Here is a 10,640-nt window from a genome sequence, read left to right as displayed (position 1 = left end):
GAAGGTAAATGAAACTTGATCCAATAAGATGACACTTTTTTATGTTAGTTTCTCCCCTTCATATTTTTTTTTCTTGATGTTTCTTAATCAACAATTAGAATGTAGACAAAGCAAATCTTAAACATGATGAGTTACCTTTAACCTTTAGGAGTAGATGGACGGTGGACGGATGGCTAAATCGCTTTAGGAGTGGATGGACGTCACTAACATAGTGACATATGCATAACCAAAAAACCAAAATAAATACAGAAAGGTAGAGTAATTGAGAGAGAGAGAGAGAGACGATGACATAACTACCAAGACAAGACTCCAACAAACTGACCTCTTTTGACGTCTAAAGGCAAAGGGAAAGTCAACGGATGGCAAAGGCGACAAAGGACGAACGGAAGCAACCGATGGTGATGGTAGAAAGTGATGGTGACAGTAAGGTTTCGATAAAGGGTTAGGGTTTTGATTTCGGCCTCTCTCTCTCTCGTCGATTGAAAATTCGAAGAGTCTCGAATGCCTTCTACTCGATAGCATGGCTGCATAGTGTGTTTAGCCAATTTATATCATGAAACGATGTCGTTTTATGATATACAAAATGATGTCGTTTTGAGTATTGGTCGATTCGGGTTATCTGATTAACCTACCAACGAAATCGAATTGATTTTTAATAATTGAACCAATAAGTGGTTAATCGAACTGATAACCGAGATCAAATTAACTAAACCCCTGCACACTTCTATAAATAAAAGGAGTTTCCCTGTCAAGGTTGTTAAAATCATGATTTTAAGTGGGATCGTAAAATGAGAATGTACACACACAAGCACAGCCACATAGCACACTCACTCAGCACATCAACTAAAAGAAAATTGAATTAATAATTAGTATGTTGGACATATATACTAATAATTAACATGTTGAATATTCAACTAAAGCTAAGCGGCAGGAGAATATTAAATAAAAGAAAATTGAATTAATAATATTGGACTAAGTTGATCAATGGAGATAGAGCTTTATGCTAGTTCCAAAATATGGCATTAATGGCGAGCAGCTCGGTTTCATTCCCGCAATAAACCTAAAACCATACAAAACTATCACGGGATGGAGGACCTCTCGTCCATCCATCCATTCCTCACAAAGCATACAAAAAAGGTCACTTGTGTAATACCTGAGATTTTTCAAAATCAAATATGATGTAATGCCTGAGACAAAAGTTCATTTTTTGAGCTAGGGGCAAAGTTGTAATTATGAAAGTTGGGGTACAAGTGCAATTGACCAAAAATTTTGGGAATTAGTGTAAAAGATATGAACTTCAATCAAATATAGCTTTGGATAGTTTTAAAGTCCAAGTCCAAGTCTTTGCTTAAAGTCCAAGTCTTCTCAAAGTCTTCCCCAAGTCTTTTGCTTAGCCTCCAAAGTCTCTAAACCTTATCCTTAAGGACACGTGACAAGCAACCATTGGGTTATTTGGAAGTTAAGTTAAGGCCTCATGATGATGGGACAAGTGGCACAAAGTGATTAGCCACAATTTGGAAGATAATTATGAGTCATGATGAGGGTGCTTGGGTGGCAAGACACGTGGTGAAATATGATTGGCCGAAAGTGTTTATAAAATGAGACTTTGGGTTGTAGAATTGAACGTTCAAGAATTTAAGGGAAACTTTGGGGGAATTTTGGTGGGATTGAGAGAGAAGAAAGTAAGGATTTTAGAGAGATTTTCTAAAAAAAGAGGGGGAGGTTTTGTCGAAATCAAAGTAGAAACAACCTTGTCGGAAAGTTCAGAGTTCATACCAAAACTGTCGAAAAATAGTGAGGTAAGTCCGGTCTAAGGTTATATTCCTATAGAGAGGAAAGAATGGAAGTCATTCTTTTAAGAAATATTGTTTAATTATGTTAGAACAATCCTATGTAAAATATTTAAAGTCTAGTTTATGAAAATACATGTTTTCTACAAAAACATCATTCTCGTAGATGGTGAACAGTGTCCCAACAAGGTAAACCTTAAAGGTGAGTGGTTCCTGTGCATGCTTCTTGCTTTCCCTTGATCATTCTTGGTTTCATTTGTGGATGGTTTGCTGCTTATGTCTTATGTTCCCTTTATTTCGAGCATATCCTTTCTACTTTGTTGCATCGAGTTTGACCATGACAACTTTCGTGCGTGGCTTGTGATCATATTCCTTCCGCTTTGTCATACATCTTGTCATTTGGTGACTGTGGCTAGTCGGTGGCTTGTCATAGGTGAACTACCACGGGGGCCTGTGTAAGGGGGCTGACCATGTGGGCCTATGTAATGGGGCCGAGGGGTTCATACAAGGTAAGTAAGGAGGATATCTCATACTTATGTAAGGGGGCTGAGAGGTTACATCTCATGTTTTATTGCTTTTCAGAAAATCTTGCCTATTTTATGTGCATCTCAGTATTTGTATTTGTGGCTAGTTGTTGGGATATTACAGGGGATCTCGTGCTCTTGCGGTGAGGCGTGATCTCGAGAGATTTGTACTTATCTCTACATATTTCCTGGCATAACTGCATATTGCTCTTACATGCATAGTTTCCTTTCTTGTACCACTCACTTAGATGTAATAATCTAACTCTGGTGTTTCATACCCCTAGGATATTCAACCTCCCAGGTATCTCAGCGTGTCAGGTACCCGGAGATAAGCAAGAGAAAAGGGTTACGAGGAGGCTGAAGTTTAGTTTAACTTCCTATTACTCATGTACTATAGATCTTATGTTATCTTTGGGTTGTTTTGAGAGTTGTGTATCGTAGATGTATAAACAGGGGTTACGTAGGGCTTGGATTTACTTATTATGCTGTTAAAATTGTAAGTCGTGATTGCTATGTACTGTGATCGTGGCAAGAGATATTTAATGATTTTTGGAAGTCACGCATTACGATGTACTCATATTAGAGGTTTTATTGTTGGAAATCTTTTTTATCTAGCTTTAGCTAGCTATCAAGTTCAATCCTTCGCTTCTGTTGGTAAGGATTTACATAACGCCCTTGTGGGATATTAGCTTGTATTTAGTTTCATTGTATATCTGAAAAGTGGGGCGTTACAACTTGTAAATCACCAGAGTGCTCTCAGCTCGCCTCCCTTATCTTCGCCCATTTCCTCCTCAGTTACAAGATAATACAGAGTATGGCAACCAGAACGCTGACACTAACACCTCCTTATTTTAGAAAATATACGTCTCTAATATTAGTGTAAATATTGTTCTTGGGCTTTTATCACTCTCAGTGTCTGACTTAAGCATCGGAGTGTTTGAGCGAGGACTCTCCCATGCCCTTTGACTATTTTCTTCTTTGTAAACTCAGGCGGCTTAACGATGACATTTATCGTCAAATAAATTCATTGTTGTATCTTGACAACAACAATTAGCACCATCTATTGGAACTTGTACGAAAAACTAATAAGTCTTTTTGCAATGGCCCGAACCAGAAGTACCACCAATCAATGACTTAGACAAAATGGAATAGAAGTGCAATCAAATGAGCCATAGGGGACTCCGTCCCCCTCCCCCCCTAGTTGAGGAAGCACCCCTGTGACTGGTTGCGAGCTCTTCTTCAGGGCAGTCAACGGCTCTTTCCTAGGGGCAACTGATGGCTCCTTCCCATGGATAGCTTGGGGCTCATCTCCAAAACTAGCTAAGTATTCACCTTCAAGCCTCGCCAAAAGTTTTACGATCAGGTAGTTAGCATGGTTTTCATCCTCCAAGATTGCTCGATTTATCCCTAAGGCCAATGTAGGATGCCGTCACAAGATCATTTGGGATTTCACTCCAAAGTCCAACTAGGAATTTACTTCTAGAACCAACAAGATCCTCGTCCTACAAAATTCATTGATCCTTCGGGGTGCACCTTCTCCATGGTGCCTCGAACAAAATATGAAGCTTTTCAACGCCAACACAAGGAAGGGATACGGGTATTGCGAGAAGTTATTGATCTATAGAAAAATATAGCCTCACAAACAGTTCTACCATTAACTCTATGGAAACATAAGAAGAAAGTTCAGGGACTACACCTGAACAGCATAAGACTCAATCTCATCACACCATCTCTTGAAGAACTCATGCTCGAGATCCTTCTCTTTCCCAAGTACGTGGAGAAGAAATGGAAAGAACACTAAAGAGACACAACGGTACTCAAAGAAATTCTCGAAAGGAAAAATACTAGGAAAATGTTGAAAGTGCTTCTACAATCAAAGAACAACCTCCTTCTAGAGGCTTGGTAAGAAGATTAATGAAATTGAGGAACCATCGACAATTAGCATTCGTGAAACATTAAACATGGAAAAAATGACTGAGAAGGTCCTAGAACAGAATAAGTTGTTGCCCACACCTAATGATCAGTCTAGGAAAAAAGTCCCTTCACGCCAAATATCATGAATAAATCTCTACCAAGAAAATTTAAAATGCCTTAGACGAGTATGTACTTAGGCAAGGGTGATCCTCATGACCGCATCAAAAATTATGAATCCCTGATGATATTACACGGATGGGGAGATGAAATTATGTTCCAAGCTTTCCGCTTAACTCTAACAGAGCATATTAGAGTTTGGTATAACTATCTACCAGAGCATTCCATATCCACTTTTGAGCAACTGAAATACGAGTTCACAAAAGTAGTAAAAAAACTTTACACCAATACATTGATAGATTTCAAAATTCAACACTGGAGATGTGAGATTTACAAGTGGGGTAACTATGGCGGCTCTATTGCATGGTACCTGGTTTGCATTTCTACAAAAATCCTTGGCTAAAAAGCCACCAGTTTCTCTGGCAAATTTGTTTATAAGGGTAAACAAATATATTTTATATTTCCAATCAAAAGTCATGACGACTATGGGAACAAATGAAGAAAAAGACTGAAAATGGAATGGATGAGACTCTGAAGACTGTGAAAACATAAAAGAAAATAGGGCAAGAAGAAATGATAGCACTCCAAAGTTACAATACAAGAACTACACTTCGTTCTCTAAATCCTGTTCTCATATCTTGGCAGCCATTGAAAGGATTGATTTACTAAAATTTTCCAAGGAAATGGATCGAGCTATGGGAAAAGATAGCAATGCCTATTGCAAGTTTCATAAGACATATGGGCACAACAATGACTGATGTCGAGATTTGAAGAACTAAGTCAAATATCTAATCAAGAATGGGCGATTGTAAAGGTATGTACGAGTGGAGCAAAAGGACCAGAAGAGACATGAAAATGAGATAGATAGAAAGGACCAACGTGTAGATGAAAGCAAGAAAACGATAGGGGAAGAAAGAAAAGATGACCAACTGACCAATCAGCCAATCTACGTGATATCAAGGGGAGAGACTATGGCAAGTTATACTTCATCATCAAAGAAAGCCTACGTTCGACAAGCCTACCAAGTCAATTTAATGATACCGATACAGGCTAATGAGAAAGCCATTACCTTCACACTCGCCAACAAGGGGGAAGTCATAATGCCACATGATGACCTCTTGGTCATTTCGACTATAATCGCTAAACATCTGATTGGAAGAATATTGGTAGACAGTGGTAACTTGGTTAATTTGATATATTTGAATTGTTTCAGAAAAATAAATATTTCTATGGATTGCTTAAAGCAAGTACGTTCCCCCTATTCAGTTTTACAAGAGAACCAATCCCCATAGCTAGAGCAATACAACTTGTAATCACCTTGGGAACAGAGCCTTTGAGCACCACCAAACAAGCCAATTTCATGGTAGTCAATACACCCTCGTTAGCGTACAATGTTATCTTAGGAAATTCCCAACTGCTCTCACTCCTCAATGAAATAAGGGCAATCATATCATACAGATACCTGTTAATGAAATTCTCAATGACCCACGAATTAGGGCAAGTTCGAGGAGATCGGAGCAAGGCATGAAGCTGTTATATCGTATCTACAAAGAGAAAAGATAAAGAGAAAAACATCACCCTTGCCAAAATTACCTAACGACAAAGATGATTGAACCAAAACACGTGCATCCTATAGATGCCATAAGGAGGCGATCTCAACAAAACATGGAACACCAACCATTTGAAGTTAAATTATCCTTTTGACATGAGAAAATAGTTTTTTAGAAGTTAGTATTTAAGTTTCAATGTAATAAGTAGATCCCCAAGCTTAGTAGGGGACAAGATAAAATTCTCTCGAAGATTTTTCCTCTTTTAATTGCATGATCTGTTATGCAAACCACCAATGCGGCCAAAGTTATTTTCAACAAGATCATTAAGATGTTTGTGGGTCAATAATGCCAATAGAAAAAAAGACTCACCTCGAACACACATGACGAAAGCTAAACAAGTTTGTTAAGATGTCCGAAGGTCAATAACGTCAATGAACATAAAGACTCACCTCGAACATACGAGACAAAAGCTAAACAAGTCCGTTAAGATGTACAGGGGTCAATAACGTCAATAGACAAAAAGAATCACCTTGGAAACATGCGATAAAAGCTAAAGAAGTTTGTTAAGATGTCCAAAGGTCAATAACGTCGACTGACAAAAAGACTCATCTCGAACATACTCGAAAAAAAGCTAAACAAGCCTGTTAAGATGTTTGGGGCTCAATAATATCGATGGATGAAAAAACTAGCCATGGACACGCAACAAAATCTAATCAAGTCCGTTAAGATGTCTGGGGGTCAATAACATTGATAGGAAAAAAAAAAAACTCGCCTCGAACACACGCCACCAAAGTTATTTTCATCAAGACTGTTAGATATCTGGGAATGTCGATAGACATAAAACTCGCCTCGAATATACACTGCCAATGTTATTAACATAGAGACCAAGGAAAGGTTTGTCTTGAACTCACGAGACAATAATCACTTGTAAGAGCAAAAAAGAAGACTAGGGAGCTGTAGGGCAGCCCTTCCCAATAGCTGATGTGCAACTAAAGAAATGATATGATGAAACTACGAAATGCCCAACAAGTTCTTTGGCCAAACCAGTTCAACCAAAGAACTGGGGAGCGATAGGCGTTAAAACCAAACATGACATGCAAATCAAATGGCAATAAAGTTAAAAATGGCATAAACAAGTCTAGGTCATCAAAACAAGTCAACATAGACAAGAATGCATTGACTCATTAGAAATCGAAGTTCAAGCAATCAAAAAACAATAAAAGTACAATAGTGAGGAGGACATCACATAATCAATTTTTAGAAAGAAGGATCGTGGGGTGATTAGGATCCTCACTTATGTCCAAGCCAGTGAGTGCGTCAATTGCCTTAGGAGAACTTAACCCATCTACATAAGGCTCCCAGGGGCCTAACAAGTTCTCTAGGTTATCCACCAGAGAACGACTAAGATAGGTGTTGGGACACAAGGCCCTAGGCTCATACTTGTGCAAATCCATGGACTTGACACCTGCAATGGGCTTGATAGAGTAGACTAGGTCATCAAAGCTCTCACTAGGCCTTTGGGACTCCAACTAGGAATGTACTAGAAAAAATCCAAGCTTGATAAAGCCCCCAACGCTTTCCTCATTCTTCTCAAAGTAGTCACATGAAAGGCAGTACTCTCGAACTGCCTCTGCTCTAATGTGATCTTGTCTCTCCTCTAGTCCACGCTGCATCTCCTCTTCCCAAGCTCAACCATGGTCTGTCGCTAGATTGAGAGAAGCACAAACCTGACTCAGATGATCCACCTTACGCTCCAAAGCTCCGACTCAATCAGTATCATGGTTGTTAAAATCTTGATTCAACTCCTACGATTTTACGATTTTAACCTCTAAACTACTCAATGCCCATATAAAATCTATATTGTAGTAAAATCAAAGTGAATCTAGATTCTACTAGATAAAATCGATAGAATCCTGAGTTAAGAATCCCGAGTTAGACAATGATTTTACCAATTTAAGTTTTCATGCATAGAAAGGTTAAATACAGAATTTTTTCCATCTCTAACCAGTATAGCATTAATTCTAATTCGAGGGATGGCCTCTGCCTCTATGAACCCTTATCTCTCTCAAGCACCTTCATCACAACCTTCTGTCGTTCCCTCTTATCGCATGGTTGCTCAGTGCTTAGTGTTGCCATCAATTCACAACTTCGATTGCTCGGTGTTGTTGCCGATTCACAAATATGAATTGAGGTTTTTGTGCTTGCCTACTCGATGTCGTTGTTTTCATGCAACACGAATTGATTCACAGCTCCGATTGCTCGGTGCTGTCATTGATAAAGGGTATACAGCTTCGTTTTCTTCTTTTGCAATTTTTTCATCTAATTTGGTGATCCCTGTCCACCACAACTTCATTTGTTTCTTCTTCGTCTGCCTATTAATTTGATTATTGTTGGTTTTCTTAACTTGAAAGTGAAATTTGAAAGTACATTATTGTTGGTTTCCTTAAAGAACTGAATGTTTGTTGAAGCTTTTATTATAATTATTCCTTGTAATATAGAAATTTATCAACGTGAGTTGTTTTATTTATATTAGGTTATGACTCATATGACTTATGAGAATTTACATTATATGAACTAACATTCAAAATTTTCATTATGGATGGATGAATGATAATAAATGGACTTAATATTTAGAAATTTCATACTATTTAGTATTTTTGAAATTGATAGATGTAGTTATTTTCAAATAGGTAATATGTATTTTATTCATAATAAGATGTAAGGTTGAAATAATCATATTATTAAGCAATACTAATTTAATTATTTTTTATAAAATTATGTCATTATAAACTTATATTTAAATAAATAAAAGGATATTTTTAATTATTTATAAAATCTTATGATTTTACGATTCAATTTTATGGACCCTCATTCGATCTTACTTAAAATCTCGATTTTAACAATCTTGGTCAGTATACAGCGCCGACTTCTGTCCAAGCAAGTTGCTCCTAAAGACTCTCACAAGATTGACACTAAGAGTCACATTTCTTCTAAGTATCACTAATGGCCTAATCAGCATTCCTAGACTAGGCAGTCCACTTCCCATGCTCACGAGGCCAATAAGCCATCCTATCCTTGATAAAACGATGGAGGGCCCAGGTACGGGTATTAGCTACCATTGTACGATGAACACTTTGAAAGGAAAAGGAAAGACAAAAAGAGAAGAAAACCCTAGAAAGAGAAAATGAAACAGCAAGTGAAGGAAAAAATGAGGTCGTTTCCCCCTTTTATAATGGGGGACCACACACAAAAAACCTTAACCCAGTTAAAAATTTCGCAGAAAATACCTCTAAAAGAGCCCACGGATGAAAAGTGATGTTTGAAAAAATTACTAAAGGAGAACTACTCTTCTCCCTAGGAAACTTAAGAGAAAGTGTGAGGAGCAATTGATATACCATAATACAAAAAGAAAAACAAAATAAAAAAATTAATTAAATTAATTTTATAGATTAACCCATGTCAAATAGGAGGAATGAGACGAGGCACGCGGAACCTTCACAAACCAAATAGGCAGATGGAGGGCCTATGGCCTACAAGGGCACACGGTTGCGACCTTAGCCTGCAAGTCACGGCTTCAGCCAAGCCCCAAGGCCCCAAAGGGCCTGTAGCCGCGGCCTCCAGCTCGCTGTTGTGGCTGTGCCTCCAACCTGCAGCTGTTGCCTGTATATTCCTGCGCATCAAGAGAGATCAAGGGCTCGTAGCCCCTCTGTCCCTCTAGATGCGCAAGAATATACGATGACATCGCTAAAGTATTTTTCTAAATATGGGGGGTCTCACACAATGTGTAAACTCAATTATTTTGACAGTTGAAAATCTTTTCAGGAAAAAGATAGACGATCATCCATTAGAAATTCTATTCCCAAAAAGCCAAGATAAATGTCATCTATAAAAGATAGACGTTATATAGCAATCCTAGTCCTAGTCAAATTAGGAATAATCAAGATAGATGTTATTTACACCAATCCTAATCCTGGACTATTTTGGATTACTCCATACTCCTTTATAAATAGGTAGACACTTATTCCAGAAAATATACGTCTCTGATACTGGTGTAAATACTGCTATCGGGATTTTATTACTCTTAGTATCTAACTTAAGTATCAGAGTGTTTGAGTGGGGACCCTCCTGTGCTCTCTAACTATTTTCTTCCTTGCAAACTCAGGCGGCTTAACGACAACGTTTCTTGACAAATAAATTCATTATTGTATCTCAACAACAACAACATTAATGATGAGCTCGGTTTCATTCTTGCAATAAACCTAAAACCATACAAAACCATCAAGGGACGGAGGACCTCTTTTCCATCCATCCATTCCTCACAAAACATACAAAAAAGTCACTTGTAAATCACCAGTGTGCTCTCAGCTCACCTTTCCTATCTTCGCCTATTTCCTCCTTAGTTACGAGATATACAGAGTATGGCAACTGGTACACTGACACTAACACCCCCTTATTGGCGGACTTGCTTGGACTAGGCCATGATCGGCTCTTTCTTGTCCCGCAAGCCACTTCTATGCACAGAAATAACTTCTCCTACTATCTTTCCTCCACAAGCCCGGCCCTGAACCGAGGCGGTCAGTGCAATCTCCCTGGGCCCATTATTCAGGGGGGCCCAAAATGATTTTAGTAAATATTATATTATATTATTATAATTATTAATTAATTTAATATTTTTTTTAAAAAAAAGACCCTAAACGCCCAGTGGACTTGAAGTCCGCTTAGACTAAGAATTTATTTTTATATTA

Source organism: Diospyros lotus, chromosome 1 (genome assembly GCF_014633365.1).
Source record: "Diospyros lotus cultivar Yz01 chromosome 1, ASM1463336v1, whole genome shotgun sequence".
In the NCBI taxonomy this organism is placed as follows: Eukaryota; Viridiplantae; Streptophyta; class Magnoliopsida; order Ericales; family Ebenaceae; genus Diospyros; species Diospyros lotus.
Note: the sequence above shows the minus strand (reverse complement) of the source record.